Source organism: Vanessa cardui, chromosome 22 (assembly GCF_905220365.1).
Source record: "Vanessa cardui chromosome 22, ilVanCard2.1, whole genome shotgun sequence".
Lineage (NCBI taxonomy): Eukaryota > Metazoa > Arthropoda > Insecta > Lepidoptera > Nymphalidae > Vanessa > Vanessa cardui.
This window is the reverse complement of record NC_061144.1, coordinates 7,577,770-7,603,529: the sequence shown is the minus strand read 5'-3', so window position 1 is coordinate 7,603,529 and position 25,760 is coordinate 7,577,770.

The following is a 25,760-nucleotide window of genomic DNA, read 5'->3' as shown; positions in this document are numbered from 1 at the left end:
CCTGTAAATTTCCCACTGCTGGGCTAAGGCCTCCTCTCCCATTGAGGAGAGGGTTTGGAACATATCCACCACGCTGTTCCAATGGAATACACATGTGGCAGATCTTCTATGAAATTAGCCACATGCTGGTTTCCTCACAATGTTTTCTTTCACCGCCGAGTATGAGATGAATTATAAATACAAATTAAGCACATATATATAGTGCCTGGATTTGAACCCGAACTCATCGTTTAAGATGCACGCGTTCTAACCACTGGGCCATCTCAGCTCTCTGTTATATTATGTACGAGTTGAACTTACTTTTTACTTGTTTTAGGGTAACAATTTTTAATATGTTTATATAGTCTAACGTATATGTATATAGTCTACGGCATTTTTCTGCATCGTCTACACCTTCGAACATTGCGTAAAAATTATAAGTTTCAATCACACCATCTAAACGTCCAAAAATCTAGACAGCCATCTTCTGCTTTGCGTAACCACTATGTACAACCGGCTTTCGCTGGCGGTTTTCGTTTGCAACATTTATAAAAAAATACATTTCCACATAAGACAAACATATAGATCATCTTATATAATTACAAACGTTGAGCCAAATAGTTAGAGACATTTCTGAAATACACGTAATCAATTGATTTACTAGAAATATTGCCCATTTATTATGCGATATGATACTAACATTAATAAGCTACTCTATTTAATTGTGAGTCTCGAAACTGGGGGATCACTATGAACTTCTATGAATATTAGTAAATTTAACATTATGATTTTGTTTTGATTATATTTTGATCTCATACATCATCATTTAATTATCATTACATAGTACAAAATAAAGTCGCTTAACGCTGTCTGTTCCTATGTATGCTTAGATTTTAATATTTACGCAACGGATTTGGATGCGGTTTTTTCAATAGATAGAGTGATTTGCGAGGAAGGTTTTTGTATATATGTAATACATAGACAATATAGTAATAAAACACTGATATTTTTTGAAGTTTCGTAAATAAACAAATTCTGTAGTATATTTAATACCACTATTGCACTCGTGCGATGCCGGGGCGGCTAGCTAGTTTGTTATAAGTTAAGAATTAAAGATTAATATCCAGATCAACTAATATTATTCCTCAGCTACCCAACTATGTTACACGTGTCATTGAACTGTCTTAGCTGTCAATAACAATTTATCATATTATGATAGAGTAAATAATATTATATATGATATGATAAGAGTGATAATATCGATCAAAGAACTCCTTCAATGCCAAGGCGAACGGATCTTAATTCGATATGAAAAACTGGTTGAAAGGATATTTATCTGTATTTCCTCAAAAAAATGCTTGTAAGTTTCCCTACAAAAGGGATAATTGAATCTAAAGGCGCGATCATTTCCTCACTTTATCCGTGGCTTCGTAATATTAACGTTTCAGGTTCCAAAATGATGTCTGAATCTAATCAATCCTAGCAAAGTGTCAAATCAAATCAAAATATACTTTGTTCAAATAGGCTTCGAATAAGCAATTTTTAATCGTCATTTAACAAATACATTATTGATGACTTCCTTAGTCGAGTAGTGTGTACACCGGTTTTAATGGGTACACGTCACTCCGAAGTCCTGGATTCGATTCCCGACCGAGTCGAAGTAGAAAAAGTTCATTAGTTTTCTATGTTGTCCTGGGTTTCTAGGTGTTTGTGGTGCCGTCGTCCATAACACTGTTGCTTTAGCTGCTCACATTGGGATTAGAGTAATATATGTGATGCTGTCCAATATTTATCAATATTATATGAAGTAAAGCTATCGCGATACTCCACCGAGAAGAACTGCCAAGAAACTCAGCCTCAGAGACTTACTCTTTTTCAACATTTAAAAAAGTTAGTGTCATGTTAGTTAAATACAATTATATATAAATATATATGTATATATGTAATATGTCCTGCTTGGAAGTCAACGAGTATCAATTCCATGCTCTTTTGTACAAAGAACTAGATGTATCTGCAACTTTACCCGTACTGAATTTATAAAAGCGAAGTTCCAATGCCGTTTTACCCCCTTAGGGATAGAGTTTCGTAAAAACCGTTCTTAGCGGCTAGTCTACACCCTATAAGGAACCTGCCATATTTAAAGTTTTTAATAGTTATAGTTTCTCAAAGTTTATGCCTATAGTTTCATTTATATATATACTAGCGACCCGCATTTCGTATGGGTACGTTGCTGATACTAAATATACTCAGAAAATCTTTATATTAGACAACCACAATGATCGGACAACCGAATCGGACAGGACATTCCACTGGGCCCACGAGACCTTGAACTATTGGGTCAAAACACACGGCCACGGCAGTTGTAGGCTATAAAGGACATGCCCGGGCAAGGAAGTGTGCCTCGACGTACCTCGCTTCTCTAGGCCAAGCAGGATGAACCGACGAACGATCTTTATATTTAACGATCACGGATTTTAAGTATACGTATATGTGCTTAATTTGTGTTTATAATTCATCTCGTAATCGGCGGTGAAGGAAAACATCGTGAGGAAACATGTGTCAATTTCATCGAAATCCTGCCACATGTGCATTCCACCAATCTGCATTGGTGGAATATGTTCCAAACCCTCTCCTTAATGGAAGAGGAGGCCTTATACCAGCAGTGGGAAATTTACAGGCTGTTACTTTACTTTACTTGCTTTAGATTTTAAGTTATTAGATAAATCGCAAAAGTCATTTCATTTTAAATCTTTTGAAATGTAATATCTTCGAAAGTGTTCATTTAAATTACATGCTGTAACTTAATGTATTTAATTGAATAAAGAATTTATAGACATTATTTCTCAAAAAGGAAAGGATAACAAATGGATATTGTGTGTTATCCCTAAGAGATAGACAAATACCATTCCGGGATTTTTTGTAGACCTTTTTTAAGGTGTACAATACTCTAGTACATTACTTTGATCTGTCTGTGTAATGTAAATAATAAATGTTTTTATTTACATTACATTAGAAACCACTAAAATTATCAATCTTTCTTTACTATGTTATATATTTATATACATATAAACCTTCCGCTTAAATCAATGTTTCTATTAAAAAACCGCATCAAAATTCGTTGAGTAATTTTATGTAAGATCTAAGTATACATAGTAAGCGACTTTGTTTTATATATAACTAGCGATCCACCCGGCTTTGCGAGGGTAAAATACTGCTACTAAATATACTACAGAAATTGTTTATTTACGACATCACATTAGAAACTTCTAAAATTATGAGTGTACTATATCTTTACTATATTGTCCATGTAACATATACATAAAACCTTCCGCACGAATCATTGTATCTATAAAAGAAACTGCATCAAAATCCTTTGCATAGTTTTAAAGATCTAAGCAAACATAGGGACAGACAGCGGTAAGCGACTTTGATGATGATAATAGATTATTAGGTAGTAGATTCCACAGTTGTTTTACCACATTTTCGTTTATTATGAGTAGTCAGAGCAAATGGGTTAACCAACGGTAACGACCGGAATACATTGTCATCTCTGTGAGATATATTAATCATTCCATTCATTGTCAAGGTACTTCAAACCATATAATATATGTTTTGTGTACTTTAGCCATTATTATAATATAAATGTAACTCAAGTTCCTTAAATTCTACAAAGGAATTGAACTGTTAACAAAGTATGTTTGAAATATATTAATTTTATAATTATTTCATTATCATAACCTATATATTATATATATTTAACAGTTTGTTTGCAAGATTGTATAGCTGTACGTAAGTCCGTGTTACTATCACTAAATCATCCCATATTATTTTACCACCAATCACGTTGTGTGCGACGATAGAGGGACGTATAACCTTAGTTCCAAATGTACTGCATTGTGAGTTTGAGTATTGGTTAATATTTCTATTCAATGGTTAATCTGAGTAACTATAACAAAAAAAAAAATCTATAATAGACTCACTGTTGTCCGCGACTACTCGTGTAGCATAAAATATACATATAGTCATTATTTCCAATAAAATTGCCTATGTCAATTCTCAGGCTCTAGACTATTTGTATATCAAATTTCATTCAAATCGATCCATTTGTTTGGGCGTGTAATCGAGACAGATATACAAACAAATAGAGTTACTTTCGTATTTTTAATGTTAAGTATGGATAGAAGCATATTTACTAAGACCTTATAGACCAATCCGAAAATGTATTCGTAATGATTAAATTCGTAACAACAACAACAACAACAGCCTGTAAATTCTCACTGGTGGGCTAAAGGCCGCCTCTCCCTTTGAGCAGAAGGTTTGGAACATATTCCACCACGCTGTTCCAATGCGGGTTGGTGGAATACACATGTGGCAGAATTTCTATGAAGTTTGTCACATGCAGGTTTCCAGACAAATTAAGCACATGAATCAGCGGTGCTTGGGTTTGAACCCGCAATCATCGGTTAACGTTCTAACCATTGGGCCATCTCGACTCACCAAAACTACAAGAGTATTTGTATCGTTTAAAAAACAAATTTTCTTTTTCATATTCTGCCGTTAGTTTTAAATATTTAATATTTATTATTTAAATTTTTATGCGCATAAAAGTACTTTGAGAAATATTGCTCGCAAAATTATTGAAAGCGCATTCTCACGAGATTCTTGTATGTGCATAATATTATGTGTATCGTAAACTTTTCCCAACTGGGGGCTTGGAATCAGAACGTAACTTTATTAAAACTATACCGAACCGAAGAACCTAATAACTCTTAGAAGTGGCATTATAAGTATAAAGGTGTAAAAAGTTTAATCCGATGTGTTAAACACCTTATTTAAATGTTTTAGTACTGATAGTGTTACTTAAAAAACATTTTATTAATTTATTTGTTTTAAAACTTGCACTATCGACTTATCACTAAACACTTAAAATTAATATTTGATGTAGGTTACATTCGAAGTGATGATGTATGTGTAAACAACATACATATATTGTCAGTAATGTCATCTACTTTCTTACGAGAATATTTAAATCCTTGAATTGGTTTCATAAATAAAATATTTATTTTAAATCATTATAAGCTTGTACTGGTAATTTGCTTGTAGTATTCACATAGCATGTTCGTCACATGAAATAACAAGAAATAAATGAATTTTATGTTTTTAGTCAAGTAATAAAACATGAATCAGAATTCAAGATTCATTTGAATGAAAATATGCCATGTATTTATTACATTCTTAGACCTGCTAAGGCCTGCGTACTGATCCCAGCAATCCCATTAAAAATGTAGTTTTATTATGAAATGTACATAAATTATGGACATTTCTTTGATCACTAACTGTATAAACAAGTCCTTGGCAGATTTCTCCTGCCATGGTATTCTTTAGGTCGATAATTGGTGAGTTATTAATACTCCCTCAATCGATTCTTGTATGATGGGGTGGTTTCATTTATGCATACATTTGTCGTATTAAAAAATATCTAATACTGATTTTATTAATGTAGTATTTCTTTGCTTATAAATAAAATGAAATAAATAAAAAAAAATTATTTCGAATGATATTGACAAAGTCATCTCTTTACCATAAAAGTTGCTTAATTATTTAATGCTTAATTTACTAGGCATATTAATTTAGATCTTAGGATGATGATAGTTACACAATAAAGTATAACGAAAATAATGTATGTCTTAATGTATAGTAATAAAGACTAAGTTCCAATATTTGTTATGTTAGTATAGTAATAAAGAGTAAGTTCTAATATCAGTTATGTTATTATACATATGTCAAGCTAGTTTCAGAACATCTACTGGGACTGGTCCTTCATCAACGCATCGTAGAGATGTTCTTGTACTTTGACTCGTGAAATTATTTCTGTTTTTATGTAATGATATTATTGTAATATAATGTTATAGAGATATAATTTAGTAATTGTTAATCACTTATATAAAACAGAGAATATTTTTTATTTATATAAAATTATTGAATTATTAATTATTTGGTTTTAAATATGACAGGAATTATGTAAACAATTATGAATCATTAGGCCTAAATCTGAAAAAAAAAATAGAAAAGGTTATCGCAGTTGTCTTAAAGCCTTGACTTGTGTCATAAATCGGAATAGATTTTCAGGGCATTTTTTGGTCATCCGTGGTCATAATTTCGTGGTCATGATTTATGCAGAAGCTACTTTTTGTTTTTTTTTTTCAATTTTCAATATAATTAGAAGTAGAACAATACTAGAGAAAAAATCATGCAATATATCGAATGTCAGAAATATTTAATGGAGTGTTGATGACACACATGGTGTTTGACAAAATGTTATGTTTGCTATACACTTAATATTAATATATCAACTAATTGATAGCCTCGAAATTATACATAATTTGGTTTTGTTACTCAATAGTTTTCCTGTGATTTCCGCACAAAGAAAGATAAAATAATATTCTACACAATGTTAATGTACTGTATTTAATTTTAAATAAATTGTTAGAGTCACTATATATCGTATTTTTATACGATTTATTTCTGGTAAAATAACATAAATAATTAAATTAAATAAATATGTAAAGTTATAGGGTTTTTATTTTATTATATCTTTTTTGTGCTTTGCGACACTTCTATAATATTATTAATTCTATAATATAACTATTCAATTCACTTTCAAACACAGATGCGACTGCAGAAATTAACTAATTTCTTGCGGGTACGCCTAATTAACGTCTTGGTTTACTCTTGACATAATTGTAACGTCAACAAAACAAAAAAATAAAATAAAAGTAAGTCCTTCCTTGTTACGATTTTATTATGTCAATATTTTTATCATACTTACTCATATCCTGTCCCGAACTCTTAATTAAAGTTATTATCTTACACAATACAAACTTCACGTGATATTAGGTAAAACATCTTCCTTTAAGCTTCACAACAACCACAAGAACAGCAATATCCCACTGCTGGGTTAAGGTTTCTCCGCTTGAAGAGAAGGTATGGAACATATTCCACCACGCTGTTCCTCTTTTTTTATGGTATAGGTTTGCGGACGAGCATATGGGCCACCTGATGGTAAGTGGTCACCATCACCCATGGACAATGACGCTGTAAGAAATATTAACTATTCCTTACATCGTCAATGTGCCACCAACCTTGGGAACTAAGATGTTATGTCCCTTGTGCCTGTAGTTACACTGGCTTACTCACCCTTCAAACCGGAACACAACAATACTGAGTACTGTTATTTGGCGGTAGAATAACTGATGAGTGGGTGGTATCTACCCAGACGGGCTTGCACAAAACCCTACCACCTCTTTCATTTATATCGGCTTAAGTTAAATATTTTAACAATAGGTATTTAATAAAAAATAATTTTATAACAATAGTTTGATCTTCTCCGTAGTTTTGTTATGTTCTAGTTATACACAATCAATACAATACATTCTCGAAGACAAAAGATAATTGTACTTTATACACTTCTGTGCAATCTGTCAAATATACATACTGAGTAATATTATGTGGTCTCAAGCTCTGTAACCCGATCAAAGTTCATCTTACGTTGGATGCTGAAATTCTCAGTCATCTTACGACGCTTATTCCTCTTGAGTATATACGTGACCGAGGATTGATATGGGTCTACAGTTTTTTAAGAGTACGAATATGTAATAAAAATGTTACTTTGTCATATTAAATTAACATTTAGTGTACAACTTTTATTTATATTGACATTAATATTACTAAACTTATTATTATCAATGAGTAATAGTTCTAGATTAGTTCCTGAAACTAGTTGAGATTTATTTTACAAGGAAGTGTAACCATGTTACCTTAATTAATATTCAATGTTAGTCATGTTACATAATCAATTATATTTCAAAAGCTTTTTTAATTTGGTATTATTCAACAATGTATCCTACAGTTTTGCTGACTCTCCTGGATGTTTCTGTGTTGATTTCAAGTTAATCTGTATGTAAATATTGATTAGATGGATTCTAATTTTAAAAAGTAAAATATATTTTTTAAATAATAATACTATTCTGTCACCCAATCAAATGCTTTTTTATAAATTTAAATAATTTGACAGGTGGATTATTTTACGCTAAGTGATCATCATACACGTTGTATCGTTTTTTATCGTCCGTCACATCGCTCCGCTAGTCTTGAAAACTATGAGGATAAGTCCCTTGTAGTTATATTTTATTAGTTATATTATACAACTAACTGGTTATTTAGACTAAAGATATGTTTGATATACCTATTGTTTAATAATATAATCAGTCAGTTAAAATGTGAATTAAAGCTGATATATTATTTATGAATAACTTCGTTCATTGGTGAAATAATATGTTCAGTTATTATAGTCCTATTTATTATTCATTATATCCTTTTATTAAATTTAATTAGTCCACGAAATAAGAAAATTAGGTTCGTTATATTAAATTTTATGTTTAGTATTATCTACATAATTAGTTATAGTAACTTAGGTTATTACAAAATTGATTATAAAAGTAATTAATATGCAGATCAATTTACCTGTAAATCATATTACTTGGAAGAACATAATTTTGTTCCTCAAGCAAACGTTGGTTCCAATATAAGGTTGGTGTTACAACAAACTGATTATTAAAAAAGGGATATCATACTTATAACATATACATATTTGGCTTTATATTTAAATTGAATTTTAATTTATTTTCAACCGACTTGAAAAAAGAGGAGGTTATCAATTCATCTGTATTTTTTTTGACACCGACTCCAAATATAGACATAACTATAACTACGTTATTTAATCGTAAATCGACTTTTAATTAGTCTAATATTTTTCATTTCATTTTACTTAGGAGGACTCTAAAAATATGTTGAATACGCAATTATTTTTATTACTTTTTTAGTGCATATTGATTTGTATATGAGATTTTAAATTAACGTGGTTATTTTTATTACTGAAGTTATTAATTTCGGGATATAGTTATTAATTTCAGGGTATTAAAAACAAAAATACTTTTATATAAACATATAAAAGGCAGTAACTACTTACTACATGGCTCTGTAACACCTTGTGGCACCTTATCAAAAAACAATTCGCCTTGCCGTTATCAATACGAAAACATTAATATTAAAAACATAAATATGTGTGGTAGGAATAAGAACACATTGATATAATGAATTTATATATTATGTATTTAAAAAAGGAAAAATAAAAGAAATTAATGTTTGACAGTAATTAAATCTTCTTTTTTTTATTAATCTCATGTTTTTAAAAATAAGAATAAAAAATATTATCTTATGCTTAGAAGAAAGAGACTAAGAGAGGGAAAAGGCAGAAAGGTCATGTGGTAAGGGCGCGCTATAACGCTTTTTCTTTACGTGAAGATTCGTGCCAATTCACTCAACTCTAACCCACGAAAAAGTACTTTTTTCGAATAAAAGAATGTATTTTTTTTTTTAAATCATCTCCTGCAACTGCCATTCTCAAGAGATACTATTCGCGTGAGACAAATAAAATTTCACAATTGTGTTTGATAAAATATAAGCGCACTCTCTAATTCCTCTTTCATAATCCGTATAAACGCAAATTCATAGATTAGTCAAGGAGTCAACGGCTTTACATGAAAAACAATTTCCTACTCCTTACCATTCAAAATTTCTTAACTGAAAACTTATTAACTTTTTTCAATTAATAATAAATTATTCCTGTAACGAATTTTACATGACCCATTTTTCACGTGTTACTAATGAATATGTAATTAAAAGTGAATTGATAACGTATGTATCTATACTAATATTATAAAAGCGAATTTAACAGTTAGTGTGTCCGTTGCTTGATTATTTAACAGAATATTGTGAAATAACTTTAAAGCAAATCTGAATTCCAAGGACGTATAAAGGCTTTTTAACACGTAACGGTTTCTGAAAAGAGAGCGAAACTGTGGTCAACCATTAAAATACCATAACTGATTAACTAAATAATAATAACAAGATGACTATTATATTATAAATGTACACTCAGCTTAAATTAAAACGGTATACGAATATGTAATAATTCTCAAACGTTGGTTGGAACGTAGATAATCCCTTAGGAAATAAGGGGGCGTTAATACTGGTTCAGGTGATGAAAAATTACCCAAAAACTCTTATTCACTCACCTCAAGTCATTCATCTTGGTTAAAATATTTACACGTTTTATGTTATGTGATATATTTTGATAAGAGAGTGTTATATCAAGGTTTATTTTTCTTTCTTATTTTCTCACCGCAAGGGCAATGAAATACAGTCTGTATTTTGCTGACTCGCTTAGTATCTAAGTTACAGACATCGTCTACATATAGTAAAAGAATATAAAATTTGCAATTATAATTAATGGTAATAATGACAACTATAATGTATAATATTTATTTATTTATTAAGAAACATCATTAGCCTAATAAGAAGTGTGCGACTCATAAAGACAACTATATGCAATTTGAACACTAAAATAATATTTTATTTATTTATTTATTAGTTCACTTTAATTATATTCTCAGAATGATGAGTCATTTTGATATAATATCTGACACGTGTACTTTAATTTTATTGTAACATTTATACGGAAATTTGTTTTCAAGTTGTTTCTTGTAAACGAATTATCAGAAGCGAATAAATGATTGGTTCCAAAGAAATGCATTCATTAATTTATTTACTGTTCTTAACAAGAATTTATTAAAAGGACTTTGATATAATGAATTGTTCGTAAAGTTAATTATTCTAATAACATAGTTATTATTATATATTTTTCTGTAGCGTTATATACAAATAGAATCATAAATATATCATAATCTGTACATGGTATACAACTAAGTCGCTTACCGCTTCCTGTCCCTATGTATGTTTAAATTACGTCACGGACTTTGATGGAGTTTTTTTAATAAATAGTTTGATTCGAGAGGAAGGTTTTTGTATATATTACAGTTAAGTTTCTATTATTATGTTGTAAACAAATAAATTGTGTATTATATTTAGTATTAGAATTGTGCCAGTGCGAAGCCGGGGCGGGTCGCTGGTATATTATATTACACACGGTGCTACTCGCCATTTCTGTTACCTGAACTTGGCTGACACGCTACCGCGTGTCTAGATAAATAAACTGTGACTATAGTCTTATAACAGTTTTTTTTTAATACAAAAAAGATATATATTCTTTAATTATTCAGGAACACATGTCACTTTATTGCAATATAACTTTCTAATACGTCATTATAGATGAACTATATTTTCGACCATAAGGAATGTTTAAAATTTCTTATGGTGATGATATGAATATCCACCTACACATAAAAAAGTGTACTACACTGACTGCTTTGTAATTGACGGTGAACATATTATTTAATGTTTTTCCTTTTTTATTATGACTATTCGAAAATGACAGATTTGAAAGGTAGGCATTCAAGTGGTTACATATTTTTATTCACTATGATTAATATAAAATATTTTAAGCTTCCTATGGAACTAGAAAATTAAATGCATTACAAAGAAAAGACTACCCACGAGTGTAAAGTAGGCCACGGTCGGTCCACATAAATAACACAATAATGTATTATATTTCAGACTTATACGTTAATATTTTTCTCGTACAAGTATTATGTAAGAGAATATCACCAACAGATTTCCCACTTACTATATAATATGGGAAAAAATACTTCAAATAATAAGAAAATTTAAGACTCAATTCTCATTTCAATCTTCTTACAATGGATTGAATATGTCTTGAGAGCCAGTGACACAAGAGTGCATCTTAACCGATGATTGCGGGTTCAAACCCAGGGCAGTACCACTGAATACGATTGTGTTTAATTTGTGTTTATTATTCATATCGTGCTCGGTGGTGAAGGAAAATATCGTGAGGAAATCTCCATGAATTCCATCAAGCAACATTGGAATAGCGCGGTGGAATATGTTCCAAAACCTTCTCCTTAAAGGGAGAGGAGGTCTTAGAAGATGGTGTAGTTGTTATTGTTGTTGTGTGGTACTTCTCAGTATAGTTGGTATTTTTCTTTATTAAAAGTACTTTTTTTTCATTTTAACACCATAGCGTATTTTTATTATTACATAAAAAAAGTCATTTTCGATTCTAGTAACAAACAAAAAGAAATATCTAAAAACTAAATTTAAAATATTTATTTTCAAATATAGAAAAGCTGACAAAATTAAAAAAAAAATTCAATTCTGTTAAAAATACAGAGATGAAATTGCAAAACCAACGTTTCGAAACTTTATAACTCGTGTATTAAGCTTAGTCCTACCCATATAACATTCAAAAACACGTCACAAAATAACACGCATGCAAATCTATATGATATTCCATTTGAAACATGATATGATAAGGGAATGATCTGTGATGGCTGAGTTTTTAGAACGCGTGGATAGTGAAGCAATCACCACTTAGTCTCCAGGTTCTTAGGCTGAGTTGACAGTTAAACAGTGAAGGAAAATATCGTGAAAAAACTTGCCTGTGTATCCAAAATCGTGGTGTAGTTTCTCAAAGGCAAAGGACGTCGTAGCCCGTCAGTGGAATATTTACAAGTTTACTGAGTTATATACTTCATCTATACATATAATAAAATTGGAGCGTCTGTTTGTAATATAAATAGACCTTTTTTTCCTCAATGCATATGTTTGTATACACGGTACATATACTAAAACATTGTTTACATTTTTTTGTCTGACTGTCTGTCTCTCTGTCCGCTGTTTGTTCCGGCTAAGCTCTGGAACGGCTGGACCGATTTTGACGGGACTTTCTCTGGCAGATAACTGATTTAATAAGGAGTAACTTAGGTTACCATTATATTATTTTTTGTCGAATTCAAACGCGTACAAGGTCGCGGGCGCAGCTAGTTATCTAATAAGACATTAATATGTATGACGCTACCAAGTCACCGGTGATTCATTTGTTTCATCCACATGTAAGGCGTGTTATTAATCAATGTCTGACAAGCTTCGGTTCTTAATGTTCTGTATAATATATCGATTATGGATAATTGATTTGTATCTTAATTATCATTGCATAGTATAAAACAAAGTTGCTTACCGCTGTCTGTCCCTATGTATCCTTAGATCTTTAGCATTACGCAATGGATTTTGATACAGTTTTTTTAATAGATAGAGTGGATTCGAGAGGATGTTTTTTGTATATATAGCATGGAATATATAGTAAAGAAATATTGATAATTTAAGAAGTTTCTGATGTAATGTCGTAACAAATTCTGTAGTATATTTAGTATTAGCGTAGCACTCGTACGTAGCTGGGACGTTAGTAGTATTGTATTATTTACTTTAAGTATGCTTGATTCATATATTTCAATCAAAAAGGTACAAAAAACGTCCCATCACAGTGCAATGCAAGCTGACTTTAAGTGGCAAATTAACAAACAATACATGCATTGTTCAGTTGCACCAACTTATATCGATTATTACTTGTTCTTCATATCGATTCAACTTCGTCTTTGTCTTACCCAAATAATTCCTGCTTAATTGTAACTAAGGGTCAAGTTTACTTATTTATATGGGATGCGATACGATCCCGATTTTGTTTTGATTCAATTTCTATAGAACCGTAACTGGGTTGCTGTGTTAGTCGAATAGGAAACCGGCTAAACGGCCGGCTATTTTCGATTCGATTGCTATGAAGTGACAATTTGTTAAGAGAATGTTCTCAGTTTTCCTCGCAATGTTTACCTAAATCGCCGAGTTTTACTTATGACGCAAATAGGAAAAGTATATGTGATACCTGATAGTAAATAGTATTAAGCATTCAAATCACATCATCATCAGCCAAAAACGGGCTGATGATGATGTGATGTGACTGAGTTTTTTGCCTGTTCTTCTTGGTATAATCCACATTCCGAACAGGTGGTAGCTTAACTTCATATACTTTGTTAAATGATAATTCAACAGCCTACTTGAATAAAGTATATTTTGATTTTGACCAAGTTTGGCTGGTAGAATTTCTAACTACACGATTGAACTTAGCTTGCTTGTTCAACGCTAGTCTGAGTTTGAATCCGCAATATTCGGTCAAGACTCTCATATTCTTTGCACTAATTGGATTAATTAGTTAACCATAACTTCGAAAATAAAACAAATGCTTAGGTGGGTTTGTTAAGAGAGTCATAACTTTACCAATACATATATTATCCTTGAATCAAACGAAATCCTCTGGAGTGCTATCACTCATTCGACATCACACCTCTTTCACGAACCGTGAAAATTACATTTCATATTCACGTACACTACCATATGGTTGCATATATAGTTTTTCTGTAAATAAATCTGTACCTGTATTCAAAATCGTATGATTTTTAAGGTATTTTTTACCTCGCACAGCCACTCGGTGCAAAGAGCTTTTCGAAACCGATACGTTTTGGGAATTTAAAAACAAAAGACCGTTCATATTTCTTGAGGATCGACAACTCATCTGCAAGTTGCCCGCCGTTTCAGATGCCTATTGGCGATGGTAGTCACTTTTCATCAATTTCATCCTCACCTAACGAACACTATTGAAAAAAAAAATCAAATGTTTTGGTACAATGTTTCATGAAGTAAATATTAAAACGAGGAATAATGGGTCATTTATAATAACGCGAATATACTCATTTTTCGGTTGATTCATTTACAATATAATCACTCATTGTTAAACGAAATGGCTTATAAATATTAAAACCTTTATAAATTACACACACATTGAAAATTAAACGACCACATTCACACTATTGATGTTAAATAAATGTATTATCATGACGTCACATCTGACTTGAAACTGATTCTGGTTTTAGTTTTTATTTTATTTTCAAGAACTGAATTAAAACTTTATGTTTTATTACAAGCTTCGTATTCGAGTTCTTTTTATTAAGACATCACATTGGAACGTCTGTTCTGCCTCACTTTTCACTTTTATATTTATTTACTTCAAAAAGGAAGGTGGTCTGCCTGATGAAATACATAAATACAGTAGTTATGGCATCTCAAAAACATTGGATCTGTTAGACATAAACTCTCATAATATTTTCTCTTATTATTACTTGGTGATAGGGTTGTGTACAAATCCATCTGGGTACCATGACGAATTATTTTTTTTAACACAAAGCGGCTAGTATGTAGTATTGTTGGAAGCGTGAGTGAGGCGGCGTAACTTCAGGCACCAGGTCTACACAGGTCTATTTAATATTCAGCCTTCATCATGACAATAAATATTTACTTTCAGTTTCCTACTGGTATTCGCCTATGAAATATCAAAAGATAAGGTCATTCACATTTTCGAATTTACGACAGCAATGAGAGTAATGGAGTCTGGAACAGTTTCCAGAAATTCGGAAAAAGATTTTTTTTTGTTCACTGCACCGGTTTGCGCAGTCAGTGAGAAGTTCCACGAAGCGATATGGACATCTGCGCACATTAATAAAAGCTTGACAGCTTACGAGATCTATGGAGTCGCTTGAATAAATTAAACATCTAGAAGTACGTCATATATATTTGGAGCTAATGTTATAATTTAGGTTATAATTAATTTAGTAAAGTAAATATAATTTTAAGGGTTCTGATTATTTCAATATATTTTTTATAGACTGCATAAACGTTATTATACAATATACCATAGGTAGATTAGCTATTTTAGGTAAGAAAGTCACTATTTATAAATCCTGACAGATTTAGCCAGGACCACCACTCTTAACGGAGACTAACCAACCTGTGTGTGTGCGTGTGTGTGTGTGTGTGTGTGGGGGGGGGTGTTGTGTGTGTGTGTGTGTGTTGTGTGTGTGTGTGTGTGTATGTGTAAACAAGTAAACTCCCTACTTTTGACTAGGAATTATTTCCTCAATGAACGCTACATGTAAGAACAAGACTCGGGAAGGTCAGACACAGGAACAGTGACTCAAGGTTGAATATCATGTCAATAATCTATTAATTGGTTTGTCATTATAATTTCAGTTAGAAGAAAACGTAACGTAAATAAAATAATTATAACAATGTCAACTCCATAGCTTTCCCCGTCAAACAGCTACCACCGCGCAAGGGTTTTTTATTCCATTTTATCACAACGCATATTTTCGCTTGGATTCAAATCTTTCTGATGTCTAAGCACTAACTCAGCGCTTAAACGACTTATACATAAATGGTAATATTGGAATCTAAACTGTGATTTATGATTTAATATTTTGTACAATGTATCAATATTTATAAGTCATTTTGGATTATATAGGATATTTGTAATATATTTCGTTATAATTTTATAAATGGATAAAGATAGTGTTGTACTTCGTAAAAGTGTATGTACGACATCCCAGATTATAAATTTATGTCCTTTATTTTTTGTTACTCTTAATATAATATTTATTTATTAATATTTTCACATTACATTTAAAAGTCAATATTTTCTAAAACATGTTTTCTCTTCAAAAATTGAAATATACTTTTTTCAAGCAGGCACAAGAACTTTTGAATAGTCATTTAACAACTAGATTAAGTGAAGCTAACACTTTTTTGAAAGTAGATTCTACCGAGACAAACCGACAAGAAACTCAGTAGCTACTCTTTTTTAACATTTAAAAATAAAGCCATGTCAGTTAAATACAATTACAAATGTATGTAATATATCCTGCCTGGAAGTCAACAAGTAAAGTCTTAAAGGTCGTGTTCGATGGACTGTGTGTGATTCATGGGTGCATATAGACTTATACTAAGTGTAATCAATGTTGTTTACACCTATAAAGATGTATCACCTTGAATGTCACCCATATTAATTTTTTTAAGTGTTTTGTGATAAGTCGATGGTGTAACTTTGTACAATAACAAAATAAGTATATACATATATATAATCCATATATGTAGTATGACCTGCATATTTTTCTAGTCTTCATAAGAAATAAAGTAAAATAATAGTCATTTTAATATCATAACATTTAAGATATTTTTTTTCGAATAGCGTGATTTTGAAATCATATTGACCATGTCAAAACGTTCTCTTTTCAAAAACCTTTTACAGGAAACGTGAAATTTACTTAATTATTATTTGTATTATAACTGCGGGACTACAGCTAAGCAAGAAACACTATATATATTTCGTTATTACGATGTTTTACAAACTAACAACATGTCAAGCTATTAATAAAATAGCTTTTGGGGAACCAACGAGGGGAAATGAGCTCTTTTTTAACCGAACTATTTAAATACGCTTTGATCTCCTTAATTTTATGTGTGAATTTAAATAGACGTTCCCTGAATGTTACGTTTTTAAATTAATTTGCTCGGAAAAATAGTTTTACATAAATTATTTCAATTTGATTACGTTCTAATTTGAACTTTATAGCGTTTCAAATTAAGAATCATAATTGAATGAATGTTAAGTACTCCACTTAAATCATCATGATTACAATAAATTTCAATGAAATTAAATGCTCAGATCGGCTGCTATAAATGCGCTCCACGAGCGGGATTATTGCGGTTAGAAAGCTAGGGAAAATTTTGGTAAATTTTAGTGGTATTTAATTGAATTAAGCTTCAACGTCACTAAGATTTCGTTATACAACCAATCAATTTTCTGACAATTATGATGTTAGATACAACCAATCACGAGGCATTAATTTAAGACAGTGACTTCGTTAACCAATAGTTTTTTGAATCTGTCTAGCCGATCATAATTGAGGCTGATGAAGTTCTATTAATAAATATGAGACAACATCACATATATTACTCTGATACCAATGTAAGTAGCTAAAGCACTTGTATTATGGAACATCATATGTAACGACGGTACGACAAACATCCAGACCCAAGACAATGTAGAAAACTAATGGTAATCTACATGGACTCGGCCGGGAATCGAACCCAGGACTTCGGAGTGGTGCCCTGAAAAACCGGCGTACACACCACTCGACCACGGAGGTTGTCAAAATCAAAATCAAAATAATAAATATAAAAAAATAAAATAATGTTTTATTCAAGTAGGCTTTTATAAGCACTTTTGAATCGTAATTTAACATTTAATGGAAAATAGATTCTACCGAGAAGAACCGGCAAGAAAATTAGTAGTTACTCTTATTTAACATTTAAAAAATACAAAGTCTTATTACTACCGTAGACATAGTTCTAAATATTTATACAATTGTAGTTCTTAATAATCTTGATTAAATTAACCTAATCTATTTTATATTATATATTAGAAAGCAACTCTGTCTGTGTATCGCTCTTTCGTGAACAAAACGCTGAACTGAATTTGATGAAATTTAGTTTGAAGCAAACTTGAACTTTAAGAAAGGACATTGACTAAAACTACAGTGACTACTAGTTGTAAATAGTTTAGTGTAATACCATAGGGTTTCATATCGAATAAGTATATTATCAGTGAAGAAATTGTATTTACTATAAAGAAGGCCAAAGACATTTTCCTTTTCTGAGATAGTTTGGAGTTTATGTAACAAAACTGCACCAATGGGTAGGTGAACAACTGACACAGTTTCATCCGTCCTGATAACAGTGAGACAAATAAATAAACACAAAATAAATACATGAAACTTTAGTGGTGTTTGTCTGTATATGAACTCGCTTTCGATTCAGATTCACGTGTAACTACTGGGACATCTCAGTAGAGCAATAGAGCATTAAATCTTGATATTTCCGGTGAAAGTTTTTAATGGGATTTTATCATAACAACAACAAACGACAACGGCCTGATTTTCCCACTGCTGATTTAAGGCCTCCTCTCCCTTTGAGGAGAAGGTTTGGAAAAATGTGGGTTGGTGAAATACACACGTGGAAGAATTTCTATGAAATTAGACATGTAGGTTTCCTCACGATGTTTTTCTTCACCGCCGAGCACGAGATGAATTTTAAACACAAATTTAGCACATGAATATTCTGTGGTGAATGCCTGGGTTTGAACCTGCAATCATCGGTTAAGATACCACTGGGCCTTTTCAGCTCATTTTTCACATTTTATCATATGAGTACAATATTTAATATATTTAAATCTGCTAATCTGCAGTGCAGTCGGCTTATGTTTCCAGTAATTTAGGCACCTTTTTTACAAATACTACGTACTATGTAATGAGGTCACTGAATTATTAATGCAAAGCTTCAGCTACAGAGTGTGGAAATTCGGAATTCAGACCAGTGTATTTTATAACTTTGTGAAGCAAGGTCTTCCAAATATATGAGATTGAAGTATATTCAAAGAAAAGGTTATAATGTAAAACTAATAATTTATGCTTTTATTACTTATTAAGATCTTTGACAAATTGTATACATGAAACCTGCATTGTTTACCATAGTATAAATAACGAAAATATTTTCTGTAATATAAATAATATTTAAATTCTTGTTAAACCGGTGTATTAACAATATTTAGCTTTGACGTTTAAATATTTGGTTATGGTCCAAGATCCCAAGGCATTGAAATTAAATTTAGGGGATGATTGGCCCCTTGTACCGGTCTGGCTTCTTGTAAAAGGTTTTAAAATAGTTGTCTGTCTGGACATATATAAAAATGGAGCATCAGAATTTACGTGAAGTTAAGTCATTATTTTTGGAGCTTTAAAGCATCTGCAAAGCAAAACGGCCGACGGAAGTAAAAATCAGCTTGGTGAATTTACGTGAGGTAAGTAATGTTTTTAAGTACCTTGATTACCCGATACCTGAAAATTGGCCGTCTAAACAAACTAGCAGGTAAGCATGCGTTATTAGTAAATACTAACTCGACTTAATCGTCCACATTTCCTTCGTCAGAAATTACGTGACGTCTGGCGGCCCTGGGATCTTACGCTATTATTGATATCTATCTCGATGTGCTTGCAAATAGCACTACTGTCAAGTAAATAACTTTACAAGTAATGTTTAATATTAACGCTACCACATCTAAGGAGCTTAAAATAGAGCTGACTCTTCGCTTATTCAATTGCGTATTGACAAGTGCTTATAATAAAAAAAATGCCATAGAAGCACTATTGGTTTTAATTGATCAGATGCCAATAGAAGCCGATGGAAGAAGATCACAAGTTCTACGTCGAAAAACAAAAACTCGTAGACCACGCAAGCCGAAAATTTCACACTTCTGTGCCTCCTAAGGGCTCTCTCATTAAGGAGAGAGTTTACGGAACATATACATGGGTTAGTGGAATGCACATGTGGCAGAATTTCGATGAAATTAGACACATGCAGGTTTCCTCACGACGTTCCTTCACCGCCAAGCACGAGATGAATTATAAACACAAATTAAGCACATATATATAGTGGTGCTTGCCTGGGTTTGAAGCCGGAATTCATCGGTTAAGATGCGTTCTAACTACTGGGCCATCTCAGCTCAATGTATGTAAGTGCCTTAATTAATCAGCAGCTGGTTTATTTCTCGTACATGAAGATGATTTATCATGTACAAAAGATTTGTGTTAATCTATATTAATATTGTAAATGTGAAAGTAACTGTCTGTTTGTCGCTCTTTTACGACTAAACCGTTGAACCGAATTTGACGAAATTTGGTATGAAGCAAACTTGAACTGAAGTAAAGGACATGGGCTACTTTTTTGCCTTACACATGTACTAACACCCTAAAATGCGAGCAACGCGAGTCAACTACCAATTGATAATATTTTCATATAGCTCACTTATAATAGCAAATAAAGTATCATCACTTAATTCTCTATTATAAGAGCATGCCGTAAGACTGTTTTTTTTATTCCAGTGTGGACACTTTCGTCACACTAGACGATGCATGAATTTAATTATCGTTCTAAGTAAAATATAATTGAATTTCCGAAGCAAATCCATTTTGAATATTATAATCGGGTTTTAACGACGTTCGTACTTTTTTGTTTTTTTATTATTTCGCGCGACGTTTCGGCAGTTTCTCCTCGCACCCCTCAACGTCGTCTGCATGAGTTTTCTTCACTTTAATTTATGATTTACTAGCGACTCCCTGGATTCGCACAGTTGCTATTCATTAATAAAATTGAATAAACATAATATACATCTTATAGGATCAAGGAAAATATTTCTAAAACTGGATCTTAATTTTCTAAGATTACTGACAAATTATTTTTAAACTTTTAATTTGTTAACATACAAATTAAATTAAAGCCTTAAATACACATATAAATTAAAAATAGTTACCGTTTCAATGTTGATAAAATTAGCATAGATGAAATATTGAAAACAATTAAATTCATTTAGTTTATGGTATCGTATTAAAAATTATATTCATTTTTGCTATAAAAATTTTCAATTCTCTAGATGTAAATACACTACGCTCAATGGTAAAAAACACAATACAAGTGAAATTGTTATTTAGACTCAACACGTCGAAAATATTCCTTGTAGTCGAAATTTTAACAAACTTGAATCTTTTGTATGTTGTCATTTATTGTTTTCGAGGCGAAAATTCACTAAACCGTTTTTTTTTTTTTTTTTATTTTCTTTTATATTTGAAATGTGTCTACATTCTACACATATTGATTCTAGATACTAGATACATTCTAGACACATACATACAGAATTTCCATTCGCAGAAAACATTTTAGTATCCATACTAATGCCGAAAATACGAACAAAAACTGATATCAAGAGAAAACGACATAAGAAATATTCATGATATACGAAAGACCTTTATTAAGGACCCATATCATATTTATTTCCTGACGATAATATATCCGATTACGGAAAAAGTCATTTGATTTGTGAATGTAACAAGGTGCTATAAATAAACCTTTACATACACATTTAGTATATACATATTTAAAGAGAAAATATATTATTTATTTAATGTTCAACCTATTTGCATATATCGTTTAGAAACCACTGATTTCATTTTCAAGAAACTCACTTCCTGTTTCTGAAACATTGATCAAAGTCAATTTAACTAATTAGACTTTACTGTATGTATACGTTAATTGGTGACAGCCATTAACGCAAGATATATATTCATACGAGTAGTTGGCTGCGGCTTTACTCATTTTTTAGGTTCTTGGTTGTCATGTGTCAGCAAAATAAGTAGCCTGTGTCCTTTTTCGGAGTTTAAGTTTACTTGATATCAAACTTCATCCAATAGGCTATTTGACTGGTTTTTAAAAATTTTTGTATTATTAAGTAGAGGTTAAGGAACGCAGTAAAAGTTGATTTTTTTATTTCTAGTACATATTTGCCGAAAAATAGCATATTCAAAATTCCATATTTAAATAACGCGCGAATACGCTATTTGGATAATAAGGCGCTGCAATGGGGTCGGTGACGTCACTTTGATGTATTTTAATTTGTGGTACATATTGTAGAAAAGCAATCTTTACAAGAAAGTGACTTAATCATAAGCCCGGCCAATCGGGAGCGTTTTGTGTCACGTGACAAACGTTTTGAAAAAATGCATTTTTATTTATTTATTTTTGAATAAATTAAGTATTATTTTCAAGTTTTGTCAGTAATTAACCATTATTAAGGACATTATATTCACTGATTACAATAATTCACAATTTATTTTTCGCATTGTCATAAGCCTATTCCGTTCAGCGGTCTGGTCGTGAAGAGCGACGGACAGACAAACAGTGTCACAATCACATTTATAATATTAATTAAGATTTAACCTTTTAAGTAGGTACACGTGTACGTCTGTAAAATTAAATTTAAAGTAAACTTACGGTAAACGCTGGAACTATTTTGGACGCAAGAAGCTTACAAATTTCATTTAGAAAGTTTTTTCTCATAGTTCAGTTAGAGTTTGTCAAAAAGTGCACGAACAGACTTTTTATTCGTATATGTCGAAAACATAACACATTCTTCATTACTTTGCTACTTTATCTGTAATTTACAAAGTGATAAAGGAAAATAAACCTTATTTCCTTGAAGTTTAAAATGATATTGCTCCACCAATTCCACTGACGATCTAGTACTAAAAACAATGTCGGTTATTATTAATATATATAGCATAAAACAAGGTTGCTTACCGCTGCGTGTCCCTATAAATGATAAAATAATAATAAATAAATATGAGACAACATCACATTCATTACTTTGATTCCAATTTAAGTAGCCAAAGCACTTGTGTTATGGAAAATCAGAAGTAACGACGGTACCACAAACACCCAGACCCAAGACAACATAGAAAAGTAATGATAATCTACATTGACTTGGCCGGGAACCGAACCCGGGACCCCGGAGTGGCGTACCCATGAAAACCGGTGTACACACCACTCGACCATGGAGGTCGTCTATATTATATCTTTAAAATTACACAACGGATTTTGATGCGGTTTTTTTAATAGATAGATTCATGTATTTCTACTTGTACTTGTGTTACAAGATGCCTCTTGCCAATTTTCAGGATTGTACATCAACGGGAAGTACCATATAGTTTTTGATTCACTTTGCAAGTGAATGCGGCATAAACGTCCAAAGTGTTTGATTGTGTTGACTTAGAGGCTTGATTTTATCCAAAGCTTCGCAGACATCACATTCAATATTAATTTCAACTTTATACCTATAAGCGTTTATGAGAGAAAGGTTCTTTACCGACAGATGGATGATGAAATGATTTTTGGGTTCCTAATTTTCTTTAGTACGGAACCCTAAATCACGCGAAATATTCAGCTACTTCGCTCGACAACTGTCATTTTCGATATATTTTGACAAAGTTCCATTTCGTTCTGATAGCGCGCGGTTTATACTATTATAAAACTGTAAATTGGATTATTATAACATTGTCACGCAATGATCACTGGATTGTAATTGAATTTTGATTAGAATTTATATCTGGTATATCTGTTATTTTGCTACTTTTATGTAGTTTATGAAATGTATTCATTTCATACAAAATGAGGAATACAATTACTTTATAAACAAAAACATGCGCTGCATAATCTACCTAAACGCTATTTTTTTTTAAATAAACATTTATAGAAATGAATACAACTTTATCAAAAATTTAAAAAACCAATGTCTGTGTGTTTCTCAACCATTGATACGATTGATATGAAGCTTGGCGTTGTATGTTTTATGTTGCTTAAACGCCCAAGAAGGCCAGGAACCAAAATGGAGCGTTATTCCAAAAAATCAAGATTTGTTATTAGTTTTCCTCCAGTTTTAGTTTGATTCTAAACCCTTACTCTAGCCGTACAAAGACGGGTGGGTAAGTTATGTATAAAATCAGATATCAAGTCAATATTGCATATTGTTCGTTGGCGAAAATCTGAAAAATACACAGATATGATCGGGTATAATATTCCCATCACAGAGATTGTATCGTGTCGCGAGATTCATTATTTATGAACCACAATACCTACGGGTGTCGTGTATCTACGGATGGGGTGAATCAACGGCTGGGGTGAAATATTGATACGTTACTCGAAGTGATTATTTTTATATGAAATTTTTGAATCTGAAACTGAATTATGGAGTTCGTCGAGTGGCGCAATTATTTTTATTATTACATCCAGGTTGATATAAAAGACATCCAATGTAAAAGGTTTTATTATTTGTATGAAAGTGTGACCACGGTTATACTTCCACAGAGTGAAAAGAATTTCATATTACATGCTTTTAACTGAAGTTATCAGAGTGTTCTTGGTGGTAGGGCTTTGTGCAAGCCTGTCTGGGTATTTACCACCCACTCATCAGTTATTCTACCGCCAAATAGCAGTGCTCAGTATTGTTGTGTTCCGGTTTGAAGGGTGAGTGAGCAAGTGTAACAGGCACAAGCGATATAACATTTTATGTCGTCTATGGGTAATGATGACCACTTACCATCAGGTGGCCTATATGCTAGCCAGCCCATACCATAAAAAAAATGTATTTGATGAAGTATGATATAAACGTATTTTGTGTTCTTGTTTTGCTATTTATTTCTTAAAATTGTTTTAACTTCTTCAAATGACTCTGCTATGTATGTACTTAATGTTACTTTTAATTTTCCAGTAGGGGTTGGGCTAATTATCCTTAACACAGGTTATGTTAATAACCCATAAAGGATAATAAGTTTCACTCTTTTTAAGTGCCAAGCCACATGTAAATAGAGTACTTAGCTAATAGTCATATTTAACAATAGTCATACTTATTTTGTATACTCATATAATCTTATAAGTTTATTTTGTAAAATTTCTTTTGCACCAATAAATTAGCATTATTATTATCATAGTATCATCCGCATATGAGGAGAGCGTTTGATACTTAATACACACACAAAATCCATCAAGTATATAATATTTCATATTTAATAAGTCTCATGAAAAGTATCAAAATCACAATATCATTCGTCAAAAGATTACAGACACGCGTTTAAACCATTTAGATAAAGCGTGTCAATGAGTTGACATTTGTATCATCAATTTATTGGACAGCCCATAACAATTAATACGAATAGATATACTGGATGAACTATCATGAGGGGTTGATACGGAAGCAAGATAATGGAAATAAGTGATGTTTGAGAACGTAAATGTACCTACGTCAATAAGAATGCAAGTCGAATGATTGCAATTGAATATATTATATCTTCGTATTTATTGAAATGTAATTAAAATTTAAACGAAAATGACCCTTAATTGTAAATATTCTTTCTTATGTTTTGGCCTTAATTGAGACATTACGTGATAATCAGTGACTAACGCCGCCCATACCTTCAGTTTTTAATATATGTATACAGACTCCTTATACTGATCAAAATAATTTCAGATTGAATGATATTTGTAAATCGACAGACAGTGTCACAAAACAATAATCATTATATATACTAGTTTTTGGGTAAAACTACTAGGACACTAAAGAATTTTTTGAATTCACAATTATT